This window comes from Geotrypetes seraphini, chromosome 8 (assembly GCF_902459505.1).
Source record: "Geotrypetes seraphini chromosome 8, aGeoSer1.1, whole genome shotgun sequence".
NCBI classification, from domain to species: domain Eukaryota; kingdom Metazoa; phylum Chordata; class Amphibia; order Gymnophiona; family Dermophiidae; genus Geotrypetes; species Geotrypetes seraphini.
This window is the reverse complement of record NC_047091.1, coordinates 162,995,789-163,008,513: the sequence shown is the minus strand read 5'-3', so window position 1 is coordinate 163,008,513 and position 12,725 is coordinate 162,995,789.

Sequence of the window (12,725 nt, the reverse complement as noted above, 5' to 3'; positions counted from 1 at the left end):
GGAGGGAGATTTGTGCCGGTATGTGCAGAAGCAGTATGTTCCTCCCCCTCCAGTACCTGTGCAGCACTTTGCGCGGCGCATCCTCCCACGATCCTGAGTCGGCCACAGCGCTCAAGTGTGGGCCCTAACCACGCATCCGCTCTCCTGCCTGCCACGGACCTATGGATCACAGAACACGCAGGTAGGAGTGCGCATGCGCGGCTAGCATTTTATTATATAGGATTATCTGTGGCTTTATTTTCAAAGGCACGTTCTTGAGTTTGCTGATGCTCCAGTCTAGGGTCATCCTCTGATTCCTGGAGTACCACAAACAAATAATTGCTCCGTGGTAACGTGAACGAGGGCAGGCCTGGAACCCAGGTAAGATAGAGCTACACAGCCATTGAAAGAAAGCACTTATTAAAGCTGTTAGGTCAGGCATCCTGTTCCATTCACAGGTAAGAGGAAAAAAGTAACAGAAAACTAGTCCGTAATATAACAACATCATTGTGTGGCCTGCTCCTGCAGGGCCACTGTGTAGCTTGCTGCCTCTCAGTAGAGCAGTACACTTTACTTGTCCCTGGCCCGGTTCCTCAAAGTTACCAGGGAAGTCTCTAGCAAATTATTCAGCTCAAAGGCCAAAATATTCAAGGTTCTAAGTGGAGCTTGGCTTATCTGACTGTAGCAGTTACAGTTTGCATATAAGTGGTAGAGGTTCATGCCATGGGGTATCGTTGCTTCCCACTGGGCCTCCTTAACCTACAGCTCATACAGAACACCGCAATGAGATTCATATTCAAGCTGAAGACATATGACTCAGTTTCTACCTACTGCAAATAACTACATTGGCTATCTAACTCCGCTCGAATAAATTTCAAAATCTCTTGCAAAGTGTTCCACATACTCAACAGAAGCTCTGCCGCACCACTTACTCACTTATTCTTCTCAGCATGGCCCTGGTCACACAAACTCCAGTTGAACTTCCTCTCAACATAAAAGAGCATAAGAACATAAGCAGTGCCTCTGCTTGGTCAGACCTGAGGTCCATCATGCCCAGCAGTCCGCTCACGCGGCGACCCATCAGGTCCAGGACCTGTGTAGTAGCCCTCTATCTATACCCTTCTATCCCCTTTTCCTTCAGAAAATTGTCCAATCCCTTCTTGAACTCCAATACCGGACCTTGTCCTATCACTTCCTCTGGAAGCGCGTTCCAGGTATCCACCACCCATTGGGTAAAGAAGAACTTCCTAGCATTGGTTCTGAATCTGTCCCCTTTCAATTTTTCCGAATGCCCTCTCGTTCTTGTAGTTGTCGAAAGTTTGAAGAATCTGTCCCTCTCCACTTTCTCTATGCCCTTCGTGATCTTGTAAGTCTCTATCATATCCCCTCTAAGTCTCCGCTTCTCCAGCGAAAAGAGCCCCAGTCTCTCCAATCTTTCAGCGTATGAAAGGTTTTCCATACTTTTTATTAAACATGTCGCTCTCTTCTGAACCCTCTCGAGTATCGCCATATCCTTCTATAGGTACGGCGACCAATATTGGACGCAGTACTCCAGATGCGGGCGCACCATCGCCCGATACAACGGCAGGATAACTTCAAGTACAAATCCATATTCAACACCACATTCACATATATTGGTACAAAAGCATGAAACATCAGAACTGAACTATCTAGCATTAGGAAGGCCGCTAAAGACCTACCTCTTCAACTCCATTTTACCCTAATGACAATTAACTATTGGACCCAGCCAGGTACCCTATCTCATCGCTACCTATACTATGCAACCCACTAGCTCAAACCTACTAACTACCTCTGCACTCTTCAAATGACTGAATTATTATTATCTCTTTATGAATTCTATCTTCTGCTATTTGTTTGCAATGTATTAATTTGTATTCCCATAATTTCAAACTGTAAATCACCTTGAATCAGTTTAGACATAGTGCAACTCAGAAATCTCCTAAAAGAGAAGTCCATAGGCCATTATTGAGATGGCTTGGGAAAATCATCTGCTTATTCCTAGGATAAGCAGCATAAAATCTGTTTTACTACTTGGGATCTAGCTAGGTACTTGGGACCTGGGTTGGCCACTGTTGGAAACAGGATACAGGTTCTGGATGGACCTTCAGTCTGTCCCAGTATGGTAGTTCTTATGTGAGCCAAATATAGGACAATCAAGCCATTGTGACATCACTAATGAGGCTGGCTCTTAGGCACTGGTGGAATGAGGCATAGTGACATCACAATCTCATTTCTGGAAAGTTGCAACTCTTTGGGATTCTACCAGGTACTTGGGACCTGGGTTGGCCACTGTTGGAAACAGGATACTGGGCTTGATGGACCTTCGGTCTGTCCCTGTATGGCAATTCTTATGTTTTTATGTAAGCCAAGTATAGGACAATCAAACCATTGTGACATCACTGAGGTTGGCTCTTAGGCATTGGTGGAATGAGGCATTATGACATCACAATCTCAGCTCTGGAATGTTGCTACTCTTTGGGTTTCTGCCAGGCACTTGGGACCTGGGTTGGCCACTATTGGAAACAGGATACTAGGCTTGATGGACCTTCAGTCTGTCCCGGTATGGCAGTTCTTATGTTCTTTGTGCATTTATTCAATTTTCTATAACATTCTGAGCTCAGAATGTTTTAAATGAATTTATTCAGGCACTCAAGCATTTTCCCCTGTCTGTCCCAGGGGGCTTACAATCTATCTAATGCACCTGGGGCAGTGAGGGGATTAAGTGTTTTTCCCAGGGTCACAAGGAGCAGTGTGGATTTGAACCCACAACCTCAGGGTGCTGAGGCTATAGCTTTAACCAATGTGCCACACTTATATACCCTAACTACAGCCACTCAACACCTACTACAGCTACACGGAGACACAAAAAGAAGTGCAAAATAGTTAAAATGTGTTTCTTGGGAGGGTTTTATATATATATTTTTTGTTTTGTTTGTTTGTTTTAAAGGATTGACTGTTTCTTCCTGTCTCCACCCACCATTTAAATTTTCTGCACAGCGGAATGAAGCATTATTTTAATATTGTCATACAAGGCAGAAAGATAACTGGAGCATAGGTAGCTTTCATAGACCTGGAGGCGTCTCTGAAAAAAAGACTAAGGGGTCCTTTTATCAAGCCGCCCTAGTGGGGTTAGCGTGTCGGACATTTCACCACGCGCTAACACCCGTGGCCATCTAAAAAACTAACGCCTGCTGAATGCAGGCATTAGCGGCTAGCACGGCAGGGGGTTTAACACGCGTTAAACCCCCACCGCAGCTTGATAAAAGGACCCCTAAATTTTGAGGATTGTAGAATAAATTGCTTCTCAACATCGAATAGCAACAATCATGGAAACATTTCCTTCACTCAATCCACGTTGGTCATTATTCCTAACTAGTCTTTAAGCCCGTTACGTTAACGGGTGCTAGAGTAGATGTCTGTCTGTCTGGGGGTTTTTTTTCTTTGTCTCTCTCTCCTTGCACGCTGCCTGTCTGTCTGTCATTTTTTTCTGTCTGTGTCTCTCCCTATGTCCTTAGTGCCCTCAGTGCCTCCTTCCTATGTCCTTAGTGCCCCTAGTGCCTCCTTCCCATGTCCTTAGTACCACTTCCTACGAACTTACCTTACTGCCCCAGTGCCTGCGTAATGTGTCCTTAGTGCCCCCAGTGCCTCCTTCCTGTGTCCTTAGTGCCCCCAGTGCCTCTGTCCTGCTTAGTGCCCTCAGTGCCCCTTTCTATGTCCGTAGTGCCCCCAGTGCCTCCTTCCTATGTCCCCATCATTATCTTCCAGACTTTGTTCCACCCCCACCCCGATGCCAGCCTGCCTGCCTGCCTCCCATCCCCCTGAGCAGCATGTTTCCATTTGAAACCCCCCCAGCCCCCCGCGCGCCGACCCTACCCGGCACACCCGAAACCCCCGTTGACCCTCCCAACCGACCCTCCCACTGCTAGATGGCCGACAAACCTCCCAGCTCCAGCAGCGTTCGAGGCACAGTAAACACGCTGCTTCGTGGTCTTCTACTGGCCTAATTTCCTCTGCCGCGTCTCTGATGATGTCATCAGGGACGCGGCAGAGGGAATTAGGCCAGTAGAAGGACGCGAAGCAGTGTGTTTACTGTGCCTTGGACGCTGCTGGAGCTGGGAGGTTTGTGTTTGTCTTGCGGTGGGTCGGCTGGGAGGGTCAACGGGGGTTTCTGGTGTGCCGGGTAGGGCCGGCGGGGGGGGGGGGGGGGAAGTCACAGTGTGTTACTGGTGTGCCGGGTAGGGTCGTCATCGGGGGGGGGGGGAGTCATGGCATGTTACCTGTTGCCAGTCCTTAGACGCGCGCATGCGTACTCTTACCTGCCACAGCCCGACAGATCAGGGATCAGGGAACACGAAGTAAGAGTGCGCATGTGCGTTTAGCATTTTATTATATAGGATACTATAGGGTCAATAGTCGCACACTGCTCTATATTCTGGAAGTCCAGCCTACTGATGTTGATGTAAACATGAATGAATAGCTCTTCCTGAGCTGTGGTCATAGATCAGTACGTGGAATCCTGGGAAGTCAACAAGAAGAGACTTCGCTCTTAAGCTCTGCATTCGTTCGGCTGGAGAGACCTGTTTATTCCACTGACTGATCCTACCACAGCAGCTGTCTAATTGTGCTGGCCTCGATCCAGAACCAGCCAATGATCTGCTTCCATGTCAACTGCTTAGTGTGCCTCCTGTCACCCTTGTTTTACAGCCCCTCTCAATGAAGAGCAAATCTGTATTGATTTTAGAACAACTAGAGGTGTAAATTACTGGTCAGGACTGGCTAGGTCGAGCTTGGATGAGAATCTATTGATTGTTCTGAGGGTCTAAATCTAATTAGCACACAATGAAAACCCATTTGAACAGCCTAGCAATTCACATGCACAGAAGAGTAATTAAAAAGGCAATCGGATCTTCAGATGTGGCAAGTTTAAAATCTGTTGGTCAGGGTTAAATGCTTTTTTAAGTTATTGTTTGTTTGATGCTGGGAAAAACTTAAATGCAATGGCAAATATAACACAGTCTGGCAAAAAACCCATAAAAAAGTACACTATTCTTGAAAGTTTAGCCTTGTTCACATGTAATTTTTTTTAAAAAAACCTTGTTTCCTTATTTATTTAAAAAGCTTTCTAGTATATCTTCTCCTTGTCAAAAGTCATTTGATAGTGTTAATGGACTTCCTGACATCAACATTTATTCACAAAAGAAAAAGATGAATCTCCTCAACCTATTCTTTTTGCAAATAATTCTTTGCCCTTTTTCATTTCTCTAAAATGTTATTTTTGAGGTACATCTGTTACTCAAAAAGATGAATGAACAAAAGACTTTGGGGCTCATAATCGAAAGAGAAAAACGTCCAGAAAAATGGCCTAAGTTGGCACTTGGACGAACATTGTCATACTACGTCCAAGTGCCGATAATGAAAACGGGTTTTGGACGTATTTCTAAACGACCTAGGCCTTCATAGTGCTGCTGAACGACCAAATCTAAACGGGGCGTTTCGGGAAGAGTGTCGAGGGCGGGAGATGGGCGGGAAGTGGGCCGGCTTAGACTTAGTCGTACAGCATGTATAACCGAAAGTTAAACAACAGAGCCTAGAGGAAACTTGGACGCTTTGACTTAGACCATCTAAAACATGGTCTAAGTCACTAAAACCTCACCTAAAGTCACCAGCTAAGCACTGCAAACACATAAAACAGACCCCCACACACTACCCCAGTGATCACCGACACCCCCACCCCATAAAAATATTAATCACACCTTTAAAATACAGCCTCCAGACCATCATCACCTGGCAGTCTGGCATAGAAAAGCCTAGTCATCCTGCACAGAGGCAGCTTAAGCCATCTTGGGGGTGGGTTAGGGACTCATGAAGAGGAGGGCCCATACCCATAAGCCCCTGTAATCACTGCATTGATAATGAAACATGTGCACTCCCCTATACACCCCCAAAACCCTTTTTTACTGGCATATAAGTGGCTCCTGCAGTCATAAGGGCTATTGGGGTGGTAGATAAGTGGGTCTAGGGGATTCTGGAGGTGGTTTGGGGGGCTCACCATGACGCATAAGGGAGCTGTAGTGAGGAGAAGACATGGTACCATTTTTGTGAAGTTCACAGCAGTGCCCTGTAAGGTACCCCATTATTTAGGTGCCATGTCTGGGTGTTCAGTCCATCACTTTGCAGACCCCTCCCACGTCCAACAGGGCTTGTTCTAGGCGTTTTTGACTTGGATGAAAAGTTGGACGAAAATGTGGTATAAAGATGGACAATTTAGCGACTTGGACGATCAGATCTGCAGGACGTATAGTTAGACGATTTTCGAAATAGAAAAATATTTGGACATATTTTTCGAAAATATGTCCTAAGCAATTTTTTTTACTTTGAACAACTTGCGACTTGGACGAAAATGGACTTAGACATTCCTTTCGATTATGCCCCTCCACGGGTTCTAGTTACTAAATTGGACATGGTTTTGCAGTAATCACAAAACCTATGCATTAACTATTGGGGGGCATCACTAAATGTTTCTTACTCAGTTGCACATTCCCCACCTATACCATGCCCCCCTTCCAGAATGGTCTGACATGTTGAAATTAGAACACACTAACTACTAAGATGCCACATTTAACTATAGGGCCTAATATTTAGAGTGCAGGAGGCAGCCTGTCTATCTCTTGTGGTCAGCAGTGAACCTGGAAATTCAATACTGTGCCTTATCCGATGACAAGCATTGAATTTCCAGAGTTATTAAGCTGCTTTTGACATAGCTGGTTAAGTCAATATTCATCGGCTGACCGGCTAAGGTACAACAGCCAGGGAGAAGTATGCCTGAGCCTTCTGTATTGGCGGGGCAGCACTTCCACTTTCCACATCTTGACGGTGCAGTAGAGCAGTGGTTCCCAACCCTGTCCTGGAGGAACATCAGGCCAATTGGGTTTTCAGGCTAGCCCTAATGAATATGCATGAAGCAAATTTGCATGCCTATCACATCCATCATATGCAAATCTCTCTCATGCATATTCATTAGGGCTAGCCTGAAAACCCGATTGGCCTGGTGTTCCTCCAGGACAGGGTTGGGAATCACTGCAGTAGATAATTGGTTGGAGCGTGCCAATATTCCATCAGGCAAGGAGTGGAATTTCCCTTTAATGTCATCAGGTGTCTTCTTGTCTCCTTGAAGAGGCCACCACCTCCTTTACTCCTGAGAAGTGTACCTGAGTCCTCTGTGTCAGTGGGGCTGTGCTTGCGCTTTCAAAATCTTGGCGATGAAGAGGGAACTGGCTAGAGTATGCCAATATTCCATCAAGCAAGGAGTGGAACGCCCTGACCCTTGATAGCCACGAGGAGTGGTGAAGTGGTGCAAGTGATGGCTTGTAAGGCACTGTTTTGAATTTATAATTTTAACCATGGGGACATGTAAAGCTAAGGTCCAGATCATAGCCGGTCCAATGGATAGACAGTGAGGGGAGACATTCTATAAATGGCGTTCAAAAGTCAGTGCTGGAAACAATCGGCGCTGAGCATGATTCTGTAAAGGGCCCATGTTCTTTATAGAATCATGCTTAGTGCAGAATACCATGCCTTTCTTTAGATGCCAGACGTGCGCCCGCTGAAACTTAGTGGAAACGCCGGCACCCAAGTTAGGTGCCCTGAGGCAAAATTCTGTAACTACAAGCGCAGCTTGTCGGAATGCCTCTGACCTGCCCATGGCCACGCCCCTTTTTGAGTCACACACTAGTAGAATCAGGCACCATGCATTATAGAATAGCGTACAGCCAGATCTGTGTACAAATTTTAAAGGTTGCTAATTAGTTTCAATAATTATTGATGTGATGGCTCATTAGCCGATTAATTTGGCCACCATGAAGATGGGCTACTGGGGTTGGTAGCATGGAATGTTGCTACTTTTTGAAATTTTGCCAGATGCTACTGACCTGGATTGGCCATTGGTCTGACCCAATAAGGCTATTTTTATCTTGAGAGCATGCCCAAGTTTTGGCACACAAATCCAAGCAACTTATATAGAATCTGGGGATGAATGTATGATTTGAAGTGTCAATCTTAGGCATTTTTAAATCTTACTCATATTCAGTAGCAATATCCATTTAGATAGTTCCTGCTGAATATTCACATATGAATTGAAATAGTACATTAGATTTTTCAAGTAATAGCTGCTAGTCTTTGAGGACAAGCAGGCATTATATTCTTACGTATGGGTGACGTCATCTATGGAACCCGGTACAGACACTGCCAGGTGCATTGTCACTTTAAATCTTTAGGTAATGCCCATAATCGCATGCATACTGGTGCTTTACCTACCAACGTTAGCTCGCAGAACTGTGGAGCCAAGAAGCTGTGTCTTCAGTATCTCTATAGCATGTTAAACTATGAAGTCTTTTAATGCCTTGCCGATATTATTTTATCATTCTTTTCTTCATAAGTCTTCATTTTTATTGCTTTCCAGTATTTTCTTCAAGTTTAGTTCATTTCTGTCAATTCTTTGATTTTTGGTCTGCAGGCCACTTTGAGGCTCTTTTTCAACCCAGGGAGCATCGATGTATTTTTGGTATACTTTCCACTCAAGCTCCCCGGGCCTTCGAGCCTTTTGACTTCCCATCAGCTATTTTTCCCTCCATGTCAAAGAGGGTGCCGAGCTGCTTCAAGAAATGCGCTCGATGTAACTGGACCATTTCAGGCTCTGACCCCCCACAATTGGTGTGTTCAGTGTCTAGGTCCTGAACATCGGGACATTCGTTGTGAACTCTGTCTGTGTATGCAAAAGAGATCACTCAAAGCCTGACAAATTCAGTGTGATAAACATTTTGGCTCGACATCAACATCAAGCATGGCAGGAGATTCAGGGCCCGATGCTCAACCTGAATTGACACCGGCATTGGTATCAACACCGCATACACTGACACCACATAGAGACTGTTTAATGTTGGACTCTCTTCATAGACAGGATTCAATATTGTCTTTGTCCATGCCTCTTACATTGTATTTATCCATGCTTCATGTTTCACATAAGAAAGCTAAGAAGCCTAAACATTCCTCGTCTTCTAGGATGGGCACAGCGTCCTCCCAGACATCCACCTTCTCGATGTAGAGTAAGCGTCAACATACCAGAGATTGCTTTCCATCGCTGTAGATCATGTCTCCTCCCAGGTGGGCTTTGACATCAAGGTCTCTCAAACCCAGACAACCAGCACCACACACTGTTTCCACACCTTTGTCTAGTGCAGATGTTGACTTTCAGGAGGAGATCCAGCTACTGCATGTGGAGCTACTGCAGATGCAGCCTTTACAGGCTTTAAAGGTTTCCATGCCTGCCTCAGTTCAGCCTGAGGTTACGTCGAGGCATCAATCAAGGATGAGGTCATGCATTCCTACTCAATGTCGAACATCAGAGTCAGCAGTGACATGTGTCATCATCAGCAGAGGAGTTATCTCCTGGGTCAGAGCACTGACACTCTTATATACTCATGGAGTGTGGTCTCACAAAGAACAAACCCTCCATATAAACCGTTATGAGTGATAGTGAACACACTCAAAATTTTCCAAGACCATATACACAGCAAGGTAGTTCTTATCTGTACAGACAACCAAGTTGTCATGTTCTGTCTGAGAAACGGGACAGTCAGTTAGGACAAGCAGTTCTGCAAAATCTTCTCACATCCTGAGCACCAACTTTCGTAATGACCTTACGTAATGAACCTTCCTTAGAAAAATTCAAGCGTTCCGTAAAAAGTTTTCTTTATAAGGACGCATTCGAAACATAGACAGCATAACTTACCAATCACTAAATCTTTTAGACCTTAATCAACCCTACGAGTAGGTAGCAAAATTATCCTTTTTATTCCTTTTCTTTTTTTTTCTTATGTGTTCCCGCCAAATGTGTTCTTCCCTAAATGTTTCTTCTCTTTCTTTAAAGATTGTAGTTCATCCCCCTTGCCTTCTGTACCAGTTATGAAGTAGAATGTATATAATTTGTATTAGAACGTATATAATTTGTACTCAATGTGTTGTTTTGTCCTCCTCTTTTTTTTTAAATGTTATACGCATTGAAATATATGATATTGCGTAGATAACAAATCTTGAAACTTGAAACTTTCCTTCTAATCCCGTTGGATTTCACCAGGCTCATGTTTCTTCTATGTATAACCTCTTCCAGAGCCATGATTCTGGCAGCTTGTGAGTCCCACATGCGAGAATAGAATGCCTGCTTGTCCTCGGAAAAAGCGAAGATATTTACCTGTAGCAGGTGTTCTCTGAGGACAGCAGGTATATATTCTCACAACCCACCGACCTCCCCTGGTTGGCTCCCTAACATTTTACTACACCGAGGGTCCCACGAGCCGATGTCGGGTGGAAAGGCACCAGCACACACGCGGTATGGGCAGTGCCTAAAAATTTAAAGTGACAGTGCACTTGGCAGTGTCCGTTCTGGGTTCCTGGATGACTTCACCCACATGCGAGAATACACGCCTGCTGTCCTCGGAGAACACTCGCCACATCTTCGCTTTAGTGCAGGTCGCCTAGGTATACAGGAGGAGATTGTCTACAGATGACTGCACAATCAGCTAATAGCATCCCAGAGAAGTCAAAATTGCATCAATTTAACACTCAGCCATCTTACCATGTAGCATGTTAAGTGCAGCAAATGTATTTCTGAAATTGCTCTAAAAAAAAGAAAACCTCCAGCACTTTTCCTCTGCCTTTAGAAAAGTGGGAGTCTGACTTCTGACTCATTGCAAATAAGCTTTGCTCACATAAAGAGCAAAAAAACTCTTGTATCACTGCGATGGCAGTTTTGCTTTAACTATCTTTTTTATGCTGGTAAGTCTCACTTCTGCTTATTTCTTCATTTATTTCAGTTTTTTTTCTGCCTTATCAAAAGCCCAAAGTGAGCACAAGAACATTCAATTTGACAGCTACGAGTCATAGAAACATAGAACATGACGGCAGAAAAGGGCCACAGCCCATCAAGTCTGCCCACTCAATTGACCCTCCCCCTTACTGCCCTCTTGGAGATCCCACCCTGATGACCCCTCCCCTTAACTGTAGCCTCTTAGAGATCCAACATGTGCATCCCATTTATTCTTAAAATCTGGCACGCTGCTGGCCTCGACCACCTGTACTGGAAGCTCATTCCAATGATCAACCACTCTTTCGGTGAAGAAATGCTTCCTGGTGTCACCATGAAATTTCCCGCCCCCGATTTTCAGTGGATGCCCTCTTGTGGTCGAGGGTCAAATGACATAATAGAATTCTGCTGATACATTTGGACTGCCACAATTATCTTATGCTGAAATTTAGCTTTTCTTAAGAAATGTGTGCAGTTTTGACTTTTTTTTGGAGGGGGGGAAAGAATGTGAACAAAGGGCCCAATTATGTGAACAAAGGGCCTGATTTTGTATACGATGGTGCCTAAAAAATCTGTGCTGTCTAGTGCAACTCTAAGCGTGATTCTATGAAAGATACACACACCTTATAGAACCACGTTTAGCACTGCTATATGTCACAATTTTTAGGCACACCCCTTTATGCCAGGTTTTTCTTGACCTAAATGCCTGCTCCTTTTACGAAGCCGCGTTAGCGGCTTTATCGCACGCACCTTTTTAGCGCGTGCTGACCCCTGCGCCAGCCAAAAAACTACCGCCTGCTCAAGAAGAGGTAGTAGAGGCTAGCACGGCCGACAAATTAGCATGCGCTATTACACGCATTAAACCGCTAACGCGGCTTCGTAAAAGGAGCCCTATGTTTCACACACATGTCAAAAACTTATGCAGAACTTAAAAAAAAAAAAAAGCCCAACGATCCACCCCTAATCATGTCCACTTTTAGATATGCGCACTGAACATGACGCATAGCACTTTGTGCTATGTGTCTACCATATTGTGTACAAAACTTCCAATTAACTCCAATTAGGGGTTAATTGCCAATTATCAGTGCCAATAAGTCCTATTAATCAATTAAGTTGTACATGTACATGTACTTGAAAAAAGAGTACATAAGGGAAGTGTCGTGCTGAGCTGAGCTACCGGTTTTGCCACAAAAGTAATTATTGGAAGAAATAATAAATACACACATATTTGTTTAGCGATGGGGTAGAGTTGTTCTATACAAATAACATCTGTTGAGAAAGACATGGGGGAAGCCACTGCTTGCCCTGGATCGGTAGCATGGAATGTTGCTACTCCTTGGGTTTTGGCCAGGTACTAGGGACCTGGATTAGCCACCATGAGAACGGGCTACTGGACTAGATGGACCATTGGTCTGACCCAGTAAGGCTATTTTTATGCTCTTACGTGAGCCGAGTATAGGACAATTAAGCCATTGTAACATCACTGATGATTTTGGCTCTGAGGCATTGTGGAATGAGGCATTATGACATCATAATCTCAGTTCTGGAATGTTGCTCTCATTAGGGTTCCGGAATCTTGCTATTCTTTGAGATGCTGGAATGTTGCTACTCCTTGGGTTTTGGCCAGGTACTAGGGACCTGGATTAGCCACCATGAGAACGGGCTACTGGACTAGATGGACCATTGGTCTGACCCAGTAAGGCTATTTTTATGCTCTTACGTGAGCCGAGTATAGGACAATTAAGCCATTGTAACATCACTGATGATTTTGGCTCTGAGGCATTGTGGAATGAGGCATTATGACATCATAATCTCAGTTCTGGAATGTTGCTCTCATTAGGGTTCCGGAATCTTGCTATTCTTTGAG